This window comes from Puma concolor, chromosome D2 (assembly GCF_028749965.1).
Source record: "Puma concolor isolate L17-30 chromosome D2, mPumCon1.1.hap2, whole genome shotgun sequence".
Lineage (NCBI taxonomy): Eukaryota > Metazoa > Chordata > Mammalia > Carnivora > Felidae > Puma > Puma concolor.
In genome coordinates, this window is record NC_141677.1 from 27,915,631 (window position 1) to 27,931,142 (window position 15,512).

General features: G+C 35.6%; 1 pseudogene; it reads left to right on the top strand.

The window, feature by feature from the left end:
* Positions 1 to 14,189, top strand: part of LOC112854402 (nucleoside diphosphate kinase A pseudogene) — a 33,401-nt pseudogene extending 19,212 nt beyond the window's left edge.
* Positions 14,190 to 15,512: the final 1,323 nt, after the last annotated feature.

Sequence of the window (15,512 nt, forward strand, 5' to 3'; positions counted from 1 at the left end):
TGTTTAACATAAGATACTCAGGAACAAATTTAATAAAGAATATTCAGTATTCCTACACTAAGAAAAACAAAATGTTATTAAAAGAATTTGAGGAAGATCCAAATAAAATATACACACATAATGTGTTCAGTGATTAGAAAACTCAAGGATTTGAGAGATGCATTCTCCTCAGTAAGGATACAAAGAAAGTGCCATCAAAATCCCAGTGGTTGTGTAAAGGTGCACGTGTGTGTTGGTGTGCATGCACTTGCACACATCTGAAAATTTGGGCGGTAATTAAAAAACGCACTTGGAAATGCAAAGGATATAAAATAGTGAAGAGTAAAGATGGAGAACTTAAACTACTTTACTTCAAGACATAGAGTAATTAAAAACATGTGATCAAAAGAACAGAACATAAAGAAATAGACCCACACATATGTAGTCATTTAATCTTCAACAAAGGCACAAATGTCATTAAATATTTAATGTTTAGTATTTTCAATACATGACGCTGAACAACTGGATATATATCTATGGAAAGACTCTAAGCTTGACCCCTGCCTAACACCATACTCAAAAACAACAACAACAGCAGCAAACACTTGGAATATATTGTAGACCTAAAAGAAAAGTAAATTACATTGAAATTTAAATCTACTCCTCAAAAAATACTATAAAAAAGAAAAAGAGTAAGTCACAGACTAGGAAAATACATTCATAGTTCATATACCAAACAATAGAATTTTAAACATAATATATAAATAACTCCAATAACTCAATAGTAAAATCAACAAGCTTTCAGACGAGTGAAAAAGACTTGAGAAGACATTTCATTAAAGATTTATGAATATCCAATAAGCTCTTTGAAGTAAGCTTAACATAATTTGTAATCAGAGAAGTGGAGATTTCAAACATTTTAATATATCACTAAAAACTCACTGCATGGGCTACATTTAGGAAGATTGACAATATCAGGTATTGGTGAGGATGTGAAACATTTAAGACTCTCTTGCATTGCTGCTCAAACTATGAAATGGTACAAACACTTTGGAAATGAAGTTTGGCAGGTTGTGCATAGCTAAAGCACTTATCATGGGAGCTACCAATTCCACGCCCAGGTGTTTTCCCAAGAGAAAGAAAGTATTTTTCATACAAGTATTTCACGTGAATTTCAATAAATCTTTATTTACAATAGCCATTAGTTGGGAATAGAAATGTTTATCGTCAACAATATTTTAAAAGAATGTCAGATACTCTCATCACTGATGAATACCAAAGACATCAGTCTAGATAAAATGTGGTTAGGTGGTTGCCTATAGTATAAAATGGTTGAGAGATTGTAAAATGCTGCAGTGGAGCTTTCTGGAATGATGGAATGGTTATAATGTCAAGTGGAATAGTGGTTAAGCGTTTCATTTGTCAAAACTCATCAGATTATACATTTAAAATAGTGTGCAATTTTATAGGTATAAATTATATCCATACAAATGCTAGAGAAAATATAAATTGAATGCTATATTACTTTTATATAAAGAAAGTTTTATAATTGTGAGTTAAAATTTAGATACAAAAAAGAAAGAAGTGATAATTTGGACTTAGTGATGCTGAAAAAAAAAGCATTGCAGACAGGAGCATCATAAGCAAATAAAATAATAACTAAAGAAAAATAATTAAATTTGTAATAGTTAATAACTCTTTGTCTATCTATCCACTTATCCATTCATCACTTTCTATCATCTACTTAATATAAATTAAGCTATATATTTATATATATATATATTTATATATATTATATATATTTATATATTTATATATATTTATATATATGTATATATAAATAAGTTATATAATAATATATATTATATATACTATATATTATATATAGTATATATAATATATATACTATATATAATATATATAATATATATATATAATAATATAAATAAAGTTATAAATGTTACATACATGTAATCAGAGTGGTCACAAATAAATATAAGTGAAGTGGCTCCTGATCACATAAAAGATGCTCAACTGTGCTTGAAAAGAATTTCAAAATAAACTATGAAGAGATATGTATGTATCACATTGGCAGAAATCACAAAACTTGAAAACATATTTATGTTCCTATGGAGAATAGACACTCTACAGATTGCTGTGAGGAATGCAAAATCACACAGCACCCATGGAAGTGAATCACACAGTACCTAATAAAATTACCTATACATTCAAGCTTTGATACAGTGATCCCACATACAAGAAATCTCTCCTGTAGATATACCCAGAAAAAGTTGGAAAGACTTTTCCAAAAAGCTCTCCATTGTAGTTTTTCTGTGCTACCAAAAAGACCACAAGCAGCATAAATGTTTGCCAGTAAGAAACAGTGTAAACATAGTGCTATCCAAATTCTATGGAGTAATCTCCAAAATATTTTGTAGAAAACCAAAGAGGTGTGCCTGGGTGGCTCAGTCGGTTAGATGTCCAACTTTGGCTCAGATCATGATCTCATGGTTCATGGGTTTGAGCCCCATGGGTTTGAGCTGACAGCTCAGAGCCTGGAGTCTGCTTCAGATTCTGTGTCTGCCTCTCTCTCTGCTTCTCCCCCGCTGACACTCTGTCTCCCTCTCTCTCAAAAAAAACATTAAAAAAATTTAAAGAAATATTGTGCCCATGGTTATTAAAAAAAAAAGAGAAAGGAAAAAAATAGGAAAAACAGTAGAAGCCGAAGAGAGCCTATATTTCTCTAACTATACCTTAATTTGTGAAGTTGACTTTATAACTTGTAAATACATATATGTATGGATAGATAAAACTATGTGGAACATTTATGACCTCAAAGTCAAATACAGATATAAAAATTAACATATATTTCAAAAAATTAATTGAATTTTAAAATTAAAGCCAAAATGAAATAAATATCCTGTGTATCAAGATGGCAAAAAATCCCAGAAAAGAATATTTCAAATGATTTTACAAAATAGTAATTTGTACTCCTCCTACTATGCACTATTTTAAGAACAGATAACTGGAAAAAAGTTTTTTTTCTTTCTTAAACATTTGCTTAGCTATTTAAAATCGTTTGTACTTCCAAACAAATGTTTTAATTATTGCACATGCACACGCATGCATACACACACACAGGAATACACACTGCTGTTGGGATTTTTATGACATTTCATATTATCTTTATCTTTCACTTTATTAACATCTCTTTACATAATTAAATTTTAAATGTTTAAGTTATTATGTCATATATTGTTTCACTAATTATCATAAATTTCATAATTCGATGCAATATTATTATCATTAGAGAAAATAGATGCAAACTAAATCAAACATATCAAATACAAAACTCTATTCTCCCAAATTTAATCTTGAGATATAAGTATGAATTAGGGTATATTTTCTCCAAAACAAACACACATAGTAGCAAAGAACACCCATAAACCAGACTACGGTATCTGAAAAACTACTTCCCAATAAATACAAAGATGTATGAAAAAAATGGCTGATTCCAAAAATGGGAGAAGCATGCAAGATAAGCCCGATTCCCATAACATGGTGGATCAGAATGCAAAGTAGTTATGAAAATTGACTGAGGGTCCAGGAACAAAGGTAAAGAGACTACTATTGGCCAAAAATAGGACTACTTAGGAAGCAGTGAAAGTAATAGTCTTAGAGTGAATTGTATCAAATATATTTAAATCTAAGTATTTGTAATAGTTTGCAGATCAAAACAAAAAACAAAAAACAAAAACAAAAACAAACAAAAAAACACCTCATTGGCTACTTTCCTAAAAAATAGTACTTATGGGAGGAAAAGTCGAATTTTTACCCTATCTGTGTTGTATGACCTCTGACCTCAGGGTGTTCAAACAGTTAAGGGAGATTTTTTTTTTTTTTACAAAAAATATGCATATAATAAATTAAGAAAAATAGTTGAATTAATATGTCACAATTTTGTAAACCCCAGCAAAGTAATGTAATGGCAACATGGTTTCTTAATGACAACAACAACAAAAAAGTACAGGGAAAACAAAAAGGTAGGGAGTAAAAATGAGATTAAAAAATATTTAAAGTGAGAAAATCTTGATTAGATCCTGATTCAAAGAATCCATTTTTGAGATTTCCGGGGAAACTTGAATCTTCACTGACTGTTAGTGATAATTGTTTAGTGTGTTTTTAAGGGTATGGTTATGGTATCATTTTTATGTTGTTGTTAAAGTCTAATCTTTTATTGATACTACTGAACTATTCGCAGGTGAAATGGAATGGAAGCCTAGGATCTACTGGAACATAATACCTTGCCAGGGAGAAGATGGTATGGGATGGCCATGGGATAGTAGTTGTGGAAACTGGATGACGTGTCCACGGAGAAGAAAGGCTCTATTGCATTCTTTCTCTATTTTTATGTATTTGAAATCTCTCAAAATATTTCTTACAGTATTCTCTCTCCTTTAAGATAAGATAGTCTGTCCACCCTAGTGCCAAACTCCGTAGATAGGCGTGTAGCTCCAATGTGCTAGTTTTCTATGATGACATGTAATTTGATTCATTGTTATTGATTTTATACAATTTAATGGCAACATTATTTATATTTTTGGCTCTATTCCAGTTTGTTATTTTTTGAGAGAAAGAGCGCAAGTGGGGGAGAGGCAGAGAGAGAGAGGGAGAGAGAGAGAAAATCCCGAACAGGTTCTGTGTGTGGTCAGCGTTCAGAGCCCAATGGCAGGGCTCGAACCCATGAAACCATGCGTTCGTGACCTGAACCAAAATCAAGAGTCAATCGCTTAACCAACTAGGCCACCCTGGTGCCCCAGCTATATTCCAGTTCTTACAAAGAATGTAGTATACCAGAAAGAACAAGTGCTTTGGCTTCAGACAGTTCTGGGTATGAATCACGGCTCTAACACTTACCAGCTAGGTGATTGATTTTTCAGAATTTACTTAATCCCTGAGCATCTGTGTGCCATCTGTGTAACAAAAATATAATAAATGGAATGCTGTATGTATTTTGGCAAGATTTCCTAGCTTAACTTCACCTCTGGTTTCAGAAAAATCTGAGAACATATGCGTCTGTCAGTTTGGGTTGCTGTTACCAAAATACCATAGACTGGCTGGCTTCAGCAATACACAATTTTTTCTCACACTTCCAGAGGCTAGGCGTTTCGACATCCAGGTTCCAGTAGACTTGACTCACGGTGAAGGCCCTCTTTCCAGATTGCGGATGCTGACGGTCACCTTCTTTTATAGCCTCACGTGCTGGAGAAAGGAAATCCTGGTATTTTCTTCTCTTTTTCTAAAGGCTCCACCCTAGTGATGGCATAAAAACTTAATTACTTCCCAAAGGCTCCACATCCTATATCACCACTTTGGAGATTAGTGCTTCAACATATGAATTTCAGAGGGACACAATAATTGTGCAATAAAACTATGAAAAATAGAACAGTAGTACATCTAATTTCCTTGCAATGGAGGGTTTGGAGCCGCTGCTAAAAGAACATGTTCTTCGGGGAGAAAGAAGTAGATATGCCAATAAGGCCACTTCGGGTGGCTGGTTGTTGAAGAGGATGGAATTCGTGATGCAGGGAATAGTGGCGGTATATTGAGAGGTCTAAACCTCCACCATTCACCTGGCACATGTGCAAGTAATAACATGATCACAGAAAGAACTATTTAACGGAAATACTCTCTGACCTTGAGAGCACAAGATGTGATCTTTGAGATCTCCTCTGCAAAAACACTCAAAACACTAAATGAGCAAGAGAGGAAATTCTGCCCACTTTGAAACAAGGTAACTGGCAGTCAAATGTCTTGAGGATATTGATGAGATTATAAAGTGTGATGGTAGAAAGGGGTTGCTAAATGGACCTCATGGTTTTTGTCATTTATTTCACTAAAAGTTATATTTTTATACCTATTGTATACCATTATATTTGTAGTCATGGTGGTGATTTTGGTAGGCTAGAAATATGAAGACAAAAGGTGGCTTCAACCTGCAAAAGCTTACTATTTTTCTTGTTATTTTAAAATATTGTATCACATTTGAGAAATATTTCTTTTAATGTCAAGGACAAGGATGCTATTATACCGCAGGTACTAGTCAAGCAATTAAGAAAGAGACAACATAATGGGTAAACATTTTAAAAAGTTGGCATAAAATTATCATTAGTTTTCAATATTTTTGTACGCTTGAAATTCTAAAAATAATTATATGTAAAATTAGTACAAAAAGTGAGATGATTTTGTGAAGTGGCTAGGTATGAAATTAATATGCAGAAAAAAAGAGCCTGCATGATTGTAAATAATAATCAGGAGTTATGATGGATGGAAAACAAGACAGTTTCAAGTACTTAAGAATAAATTTAAGAAGAAAAGCAGAAAATCTGTATGAAGAAGAATGTAAAATACTGATCAAGGGCAAGAAAAAATATCATCATAGGAATGGAAGAGCTTGGAGAAGACATAAAGCTCCATGCATGTGGAGCTCCATTCATTGACTCCATTCATAGGACTCTCATATTATTCCAGTTCTCCAGAGAAATAGAAACAATACAATACGTGCCTAAATAGGAGATTTATTGTAAGTAATTGGATCATGTGATTACACAAGTTAATGAGTACAAAATACACAGTGTGAGTGAGCAGACTGGAGATCTAGGAGAACTGATGAAGCCAACCAGCTGTTTTCTGGAGAATTGGGAGGCTGGCCTTTTTGTTACATGCAAGACTTCAGCTGATTGGATGAGGCCCATCCACACTATGGAGAACAATCTGCTGTACTCAGAGTTCACCGAATTAAACATTAATGTCATCCAAAAAACACCCACCAGGTGGACAAATAAAGTTAATCATAACTTTGCTCTCTCTCTCTCTCTCTCTCTCTCTCTTGAGAGAGGGGAGGGGCAGAAGGAGAAGAGAGAGAATCTCAGGCAGGCTCCACACCCAACACAGAGCCCAATGCCAGCCTCAATCTCAGGACCGTGAGATCTTTCATGACCTTAGTGGAAATCAAGTGTCAGATGCTTAACTGACTGAGCCACCCACGTGCCCCTCTCAGTTTTTGAGTAGTTTCCTTTTTTTCAGTGTTTATGAGATATATAATATTGCATAAATTTAAAGTGTACAAAATGTGCTGAATTGATGCACTTAAATGTTGTGAAATGATTACAACTATAGCATTAGCTAACACCTTGCATCAACTCACACAATAACCTTTTTTCTAATGATGATATATTTAAGATTTACTCTTGTAGCAACTTGCGAGTGTATGATACAGTATGGTTAAGTATAGTCATCTGACTTTATATTAGATCCCTGAAAGTTATTCACCTTATAACTAAATGTTTTACCCTTTGACCAGCATATCCCCCTTTCCTCCACCCCCAGGTTGGCAACTATATTGTGCCCTCTGCATGTAGGAGTTTGGTTATAACTTTTTTTAATTCGTGAAAAAAGATCTGTTTACCAACATGATTCAGTACATCTTATTTCACAATTGTAATAGTTCTTTCAAAAGGCGGGAACAAAGACGTCTGTTGTAATATAATCTTGTGAAAAATAAGATGAGAGTAGAAGTCATTGGAAGAGCCTCCTAGGAAAGTCCTCTGTAAGAGAAGGGCCTCTCACTGGCATGACCTTTCACTTTTTCCTAAAATGAAGATGGTGGTGGTAAAGCAGCTGTTATGTAACCATGAGGTGACAAGATGGAGGATATAAACCAGCATCCCAAGATGACTGAGTGGAAGTTTTGACAGTACTGTGTCACTGACCACATTCTCAAACCACCATATTGGCCCCAGATGAAATACTTTTCAGTTCTTGTTACATGAGAAAAATTAAAATCAATTTAGATACGATCATTACTTAGATCTTCTCATACATTCAGACAGGTTGATGTCTAATACAGAAAAGTGCCTTGCCTTGTTTTAGTTACCTTATTTAGTTAGGTCAATTGTCCTCAATTATCCCTTCTCCATCCTCACCAAGGTTGTCCCTTAGGATGGTCTCAGACAGTCCAAGTCATGGTGACCCATGGTCACCCTGGTAAATAAGGGAAAGACTTCAGAGTGTGTCCCCTGCATGTTCAAGGCAAACCTAGACTTATTTCAGCAGTATCCACTTGAAAAAAAAAAAAAAAAGATTTGTAAAAATCATACAAATTTTTACAGCTTATACCAGGATACTCCTCTGTCCTTTTTTTAGAGTCTGGAATGATGACTATTGTTCTCATCCCTTCTCCTGTTAAAATTTTCTCCTGGCTATAATTCAGCTAAACCAATATAGCATAGCTATTTTTAGTTGGAATCGCTTTTATGTGATTCCCCCCCTTCTTTTCACAATGAACACATTAGTGTCCAAAGACACTAATATTTAGGAAGTTTTTCTAAACATTTCACAGATTTTTCTCTCAGCTTTAGAATAGATGGGAGCCATTCAGAGATTGAGAGAAACCAAAGTTTTGCACATTTTCCAACAAAAGAAATTATAATAAAAAATTAGTTACGAGCAGAAACATCATTTCTTGCCTGTTAATTATCCATGTTCAAATCCAGTTAAAAATACCTCACCCACTGTGTTCTTTATTCCTTATTTTTATCCAGAGAATAATTAATGTTGTAATATGCTGTAAAAAAAGGCTGCTGTCCTATACCTTTTTGAAGGAATGAAAGCTGAAAACGGGGTGAAAATGATTTGTTTACCTCGGTTCGAGGTGAAATTGCTTTAATTTTTCCAGCTGCATTGCTGCAGTAATTTAAAAGCCCGAGCACGTCTCTCTGTATCATTAAAACAAAACTGGAATTAATACACAGCCCACTCAATCCATAGCATAAAGCAGTCAAGGAAATGCTGATGGTGGTTGAGCTATTGATACCTGGTTAGGTTTTATAAACTAATAGAGTATATATCGTCAACAATAATGCTGATAATGAATTGATGATGTTACGCTTAAACAAAGAAAATGGCTTGCCTGAAACATTTGCTATTTGAGAAATCACTGTTTCTTTCACTTCATGCCTAAAGCATGGATATGGGCGGGGAAAATAGTACCCACGAGAGGAGATACTATCACATCAGTAACCTCAAATGCGAAATGTGTCAGCCAGATAGAACATTTGGGTTCTACAAAAGCATTGTTAGAACATACCATTTTCTAGTGGGGATGTGTTAATTTTAAGTTCTCGGCATTACAGACAAAGCTCCCTCTCTACAAAACTATCTCTGTTTTGAATAGTGTCAGGAGCCACGTATTGTTTTGTACACCTCTCCTTTAAGGTGTGTGTGTGTGTGTGTGTGTGTGTGTGTGTGTGTCTCTGTGTGCGCACAACCCAACAATTTCAATTCTATAGATATCTATAGATAATCTGGCATGGGTGCATAGAAGACATATATAAGAATGTTTGTTGTGGGGCGCCTGAGTGGCGCAGTCGGTTAAGCGTCCGACTTCAGCCAGGTCACGATCTCGCGGTCCGTGAGTTCGAGCCCCGCGTCAGGCTCTGGGCTGATGGCTCAGAGCCTGGAGCCTGTTTCTGATTCTGTGTCTCCCTCTCTCTCTCTGCCCCTCTCCCGTTCATGCTCTGTCTCTCTCTGTCCCAAAAAAATAAATAAATAAACGTTGAAAAAAAAAATTAAAAAAAAAAAGAATGTTTGTTGTAATATCTAAAAAAAGTGGAAACAGCCTAATGTCATCAATAACAGAATGATTATATTAGTAGTCATACATTCATTCAATGAATAGTATGCACAGTGAAAATAAATCAACAAGCCATGCGTGTCAACCATGATGAATCCTAAAAATGTAATATTAAGAAAAGGAAGCGAATTACGTTTGAAACTTTATGGTATTTTCACAAATGCATAAAGTTCAAAAGCAGACAGTTAATACAGCTCAAAAGAATGCTCGACATGAATTTAAGGAGAACAGCTGCTTGCAGGGAGCAACTGTAAGGGATATGATGAAAGGGGTAGAAAAAAGCTTCCAAAATACAGTAAATATTCAAATTCTTTTAATTTTTTTTGGTGGAAACAGAAATGTTTCTTACGTACAAAATGGAAATCATATGTAAAATGTAAAACACTGCTATTGGCTCTCTTTTCCTCTCTTTTCATGATATCATGAAATAAATTTTCACAAAGTGCCATATATTACTATTATTCCATTTTCTGTAAAGCCAAGCTTAGGCACATATTAATATTGCCAAGGTCACAGAGAGTGAATTAAGGTAACACAGCTGGCAGGTTTCAGAACCCTGATCCAGACCTTCCTAATTTGAGGGCAGAGCAAATGCCTTTAATGCCATGATTATAGACACTCTGCCCTCATTGCCACATCTAAGCACATGCATGATTTTAATGTGGTTGCAATCATTTTACATCCTGAATTTTAGGTAACACTGCATTCAAGAAAGTAGTCTGCATCATGAATACCTTTTGAAAATATCCATAATATTGGTTACACATTATTTAATCCTGTCCTGCCATACTTTATTTAAATAACTTGTTTATTTCCAATGCCTCAATATAATATTGTTTGGGGGACATCCTTAAACATATCCTCTATTTTTACAGCGTAATTTGTAGAAATGTAATTACAGTTAAAAATACATAATTTTAAAATTCTAATTGTTCTCTAAAGAATCTTTTATCAGTCAGTATTCTCACTAGCAGTTTATGAGAGAACAAGCATTTCGAAAATTTGAGGAGCCTCTGGGTGGCTCAGTTGGTTGAGTGCCCAACTTAGGCTCAGGTCATGATGTAACTGTTCCTGAGTTCAGCCCCGCGTCTGGCTCTCTGCTGTCAGCACAGAGCCTGCTTCAGATCCTCTGTCCCCTCCCCCCAGCCCTCCCCCCCAGCCCCCCCCCCACACAGCACGTGTGTGTGTGTACACACGTGCACACTTTCTCTCTGTCTTAAAAATATTTAGAAAAGAGACAATTTGACACCTCATGAGCACATAGTATTTGTTTTCATCTGCATACATTTAATAAACAACGATTTGGAATTTTTATATTCTTACTGATCTTCCTTTCTTTTGATGATCTTGGACTTCTTTTCTGTAGATGTATTACCATTTGCATTTGTGTTTGATAAGACAATTTTCCTTAAAAAAGATACTAATTCTTTTTAACTGTTTTGCTATTGTACATATATCATTTAATTTTACTTTTGACTTTGTGTTTTTATAATCTTTAAAAATCTGGGGCGCCTGGGTGGCGCAGTCGGTTAAGCGTCCGACTTCAGCCAGGTCACGATCTCGCGGTCCGTGAGTTCGAGCCCCGCGTCAGGCTCTGGGCTGATGGCTCAGAGCCTGGAGCCTGTTTCTGATTCTGTGTCTCCCTCTCTCTCTGCCCCTCCCCCATTCATGCTCTGTCTCTCTCTGTCCCAAAAATAAATAAATGTTGAAAAAAAAAATTAAAAAAAAAAATCTATGTCGCTTTAAAAGAATTTTAATATGTTTAGGAAATACTTTCCTTCACAAAATTCCATATATAGACACATCTTTTTCTTTATATTTTTTAAACTATAAGTTCAGATATAAGATGTGAATGACATTTTTTATATTATTTCTTAATTTTTGACAATGTTTTGTGCTGTTTTTAAATTTTATTTTAGAGAGAGAGAAAGTATAAGCCACAGAGAAGTATAGAGGGAGAGAGAGAGAGGGAGAGGAAGAGAATCTTAAGAAGGCTCCCTGCTCAGCATGGAGCTTGACTTGGGTTTAATCCCATGGCCCTGGGATCATGACCTGAGCCAAAATTAAGATCCGGATGGTGCAACAGACTGAGCCATGCAGGTGGCCCAAATTTTCAGCAATGTTTGACTATTACTGAATGTAATTAATTTGGGTATTTTAAAACTTATGCATATATATATATATATATATATATTATGTACACATTGGTCAATTTCTGAGCTGTCATTCTTTTCCACTATTTTCTCTGTCAACTTTTGCCCCAAGGACCTTTAAATCATCAACTCATCTATCAATTTTTGTATCAATACTATATTGTTTTTAACATATTGGTAGACCAAATCATAATTCTTTGGTAGAAGATTTTATATTTCTAGAATATTCAGCATTATAAATTTAGTAGCATCATCAATTTGCACTGCACTCCATTTTCAATTCTTCACCTAGCAGCCAGGGTGATCCTTGAATAAGTTGATCACATTTCTCAGTGTAAATATTCTAGCATGTTTTACCTCATTTTACAATTTAAACTATGCGTAGGTTACACATCTTCATGGGATATGACCACTCCACTTTGGCCCCATTTTTGGACCTAATTCTCCTTTCTCTCATTTTGCTATAGTCACTCTGGCCTTTTTTGTATTCTAGTGACAAACTAAGTATATGTCTTTCCATACAAAATACAGTTGAAATTTCATAGTTTTCAGTATGTCTGTGCTTATGGCAAGAGTAATTTGGAGGAGAATAAACCAGCTAGCTCTTTCAGTACATTTTAATCAGAAAATACTTCACAAAATTTATAGATCTTAAACTGATGTTGGTATTAATTTAAAATAATACTACTGTTGTTTTCCAGTATTCCATGAACTATATGTGAAACAAATTTGTAAACAGATAATAACTAAAGTCCCTGGGTCAAAAACTGATCACAAAAATGCTATGGAATTTGGGAGTGACTATATGCCCAGTTGATAATCAGGGACAGGAGAAGCTCAGAAATATGCTTTAGCCCAAGAATTTTGGAGGTATTAGCTATATCACACAGGTCTCACCCTCAATTTTGTTATGGCAAAACCTATAATGCAAACACATCCAATAGTCATATTCTATCTGTGAATGGCTCTGTGTGGATTAAGCAGAAGTCACTAGCTAGCCCGAACAGTTAGAATTTTGTTTTTCTTATTAATCTTCAAAACAAATGGAAAAGGAAATTATTATCAGGCTTTGTTTATGGATGAAAAGCATTACAAACAAATTTTCTATGCCTCAAGTATCTTTATTTGGCATAAATCTTCCTAAGCAAAACCTCAGTTCTTTAAAAAAAAAAAAGTTGTTTAATGTTTATTTATTTTTGAGAGAGGGTGAGCAAGCATGAGTAGGGGAGTGGCAGAGACAGCGGGAGACAATCCAAAGCAGGCTCCAGGCCCTGAGCTGTCAGCCAGAGCCCGAAGCAGGGCTGGAACTCAGAGTCTGTGGGATCATGACCTGTGCCGAAGTCCGACATTTAATCGACTGAGCCACCCAGGAACCCAGCAAAACCTCAGCTTTTAAGAGACATTCTCTCTCTCTTTTTTTTTTTTTTTTTTTCATTTTGATTAACTAAATTCATTTGTAATTCAGGCTGTTATTCCACCAGAAGAAAGTAATTTAATCTAAGTTATTTGAGGTATTTTTTGTGTGTATCCAAGGATCCACTCTCACAATATCTCCTTTCCTCGGGGCTCATATGTACTTCATGGTAGGAGTAGATTACAAAAAGGGCATTTTATCGTCATTACCCATGTGGATATGGGCTAGGCACCCAAGTCCACATCGGTTCTGAATTCATGAGGCCAGGCAGATCAAAGCCGTGATATTTGGTCTTAATTACGTGGCCACTTAAAAGCCTGCAATTTTTCAGTTATTTTGATGGTCCAGTAGAGGACATGAAAATGATACGTGGCATCAAAAGCTAACATTAAGTGTTGCCATTGGTTGCAGCCGGAGCAGCTAGAGGGGTCACGGCCAACAGCGAACACACCTTCATTACCATCAAGCCCAATGGGGTCCAGCACAACCTTGTTGGGGAGATTAAGCGTTTTCAGCAAAAAGGATTCCATTTCATTGCTATGAGATTAATTCAGGCTTTTTAAGGAACACTGCATTGACCTAAAGAACTGACCATTCTTTGCTGGCCTGGTGAAGTCCATGCAATCAGGACCTGTGGTTGCCATGATCTTAGAGGGACTGGATGTGGCAGAGGCAGGCTGAGTGATGCTCAGGGAGACCAATCCTGTGGGCTCCATGCCTAGTATCATCTGTTGAAACTTGTGCATCCAAGCTGGCAGGAGAAGCTTATCCATGCAGCAATTCCATGGAGATTACAGAGAAGGAGAGTGGCTTGCGGTTTCAGCCTGAGGAGCTGGTAGATTACAAAAGCTGAGCTCAGAACTGGATCTATGAGTGGCAAGAAAGCAGACCTCAGTGCTTTGCCCATTCCATTCCCTGTCCCTTCCAGGGACAGGGGACCAGGCTCTAGCAAATCTGGTTATTTTTGATAACTTCCTTATAAACTGGAAGGGGACTCTTGGAGCTAGAAGTACTGCCTGTGTGGTATTATGTGCTACTGTCAGATTAAAATGTTCATCCCAATGTTAAAAAAAAAAAAAAAAAAAGCTAATGCTTGATAGATTTTGTTTCTGAATTTTCACAAAGTAGGGTTCCATTCTGGGAGATGGGAAATAAGTAAAAGGCAAGAAAAATTATTGAGAACGAAAAGGAAATTCATCAGTCTCCGTTTGAAATGAAACTACTGAAGAAAATAAAATCAAAGATGAAAGCTATTGTTTTTCCAATTTGTGGTTTATGGCATTGAATAAAACTAGCCTGATTGTAATACAAGTGGCCAGAATGTCAACTGAACTATAGTTGTACTTGCCACCTTTTGAATTTATCTACCTATGTAATCTCAACCAAGAATCATCTTGGATATATGATATAATATATGGTTTCATATGTGGATATATTAATAACCAACAAATATCTACATATAAAACTAACACATCTGAAAATCAAACGAGCTAAAAAAGTAGCTCTCAATACTCAAGTGCCCTTTGAATCCTACTGTCTTTCCTCTAATATCAAGTGCATTTCTAAATTTTGCGCTTATGAGTCTTCTGCTTTTAAAAATAGTATTACTGGGGCCCCTGGGTGGCTCAGTCAGTTCAAGTGTCAACGTTTGGTTTCAGCTCAGGTCATGATCTCATGGTTTTGTGAGTTCAGCCCCACATCGACCCGCTTGGGGTTCACTCTCCCTCTGTCTCACTCTCTCTGCCCCTCCCCTGCTCATGCTGTCTCTGTATCTCTCAAAACATAAATGAATATAAATGATAAAAGTATTAAAAATAGTATTACGATAAATGAGTGTTTTTAAATATAATACTGTTACATTTTGTATGTGTTGAATTTTGTATCAGTAATATTATACTAAATGGATTATTACCTTTTGCTTTTTTCACTCAACACTGAAAATTATTTTCAAGTTTTATTTTTTTATTTATTTTTAGAGAAAGCGAGCATGTGAGAGGGGGGCAGAGAGAGAGGGAGAGAGAGATTCCAAGCAGGCTCCATGCTCACAGGGCAGGGCTCAATCTCATGAACCACAAGATTATGACCTGAGCCAAAATCAAGAGTCGGCTGTGTAACTGACTGAGCCACCCAGCAGCCCAACATTGGATTTTTTTTTTTTGACATTTATCTGTTATTTCACACATATCTACTCGATCGTTCTCAATGCCATAAATATTTCATTGGATGGATATTGTACAATTTTTAAATCTATTCTAACATGTTCTGCATGATA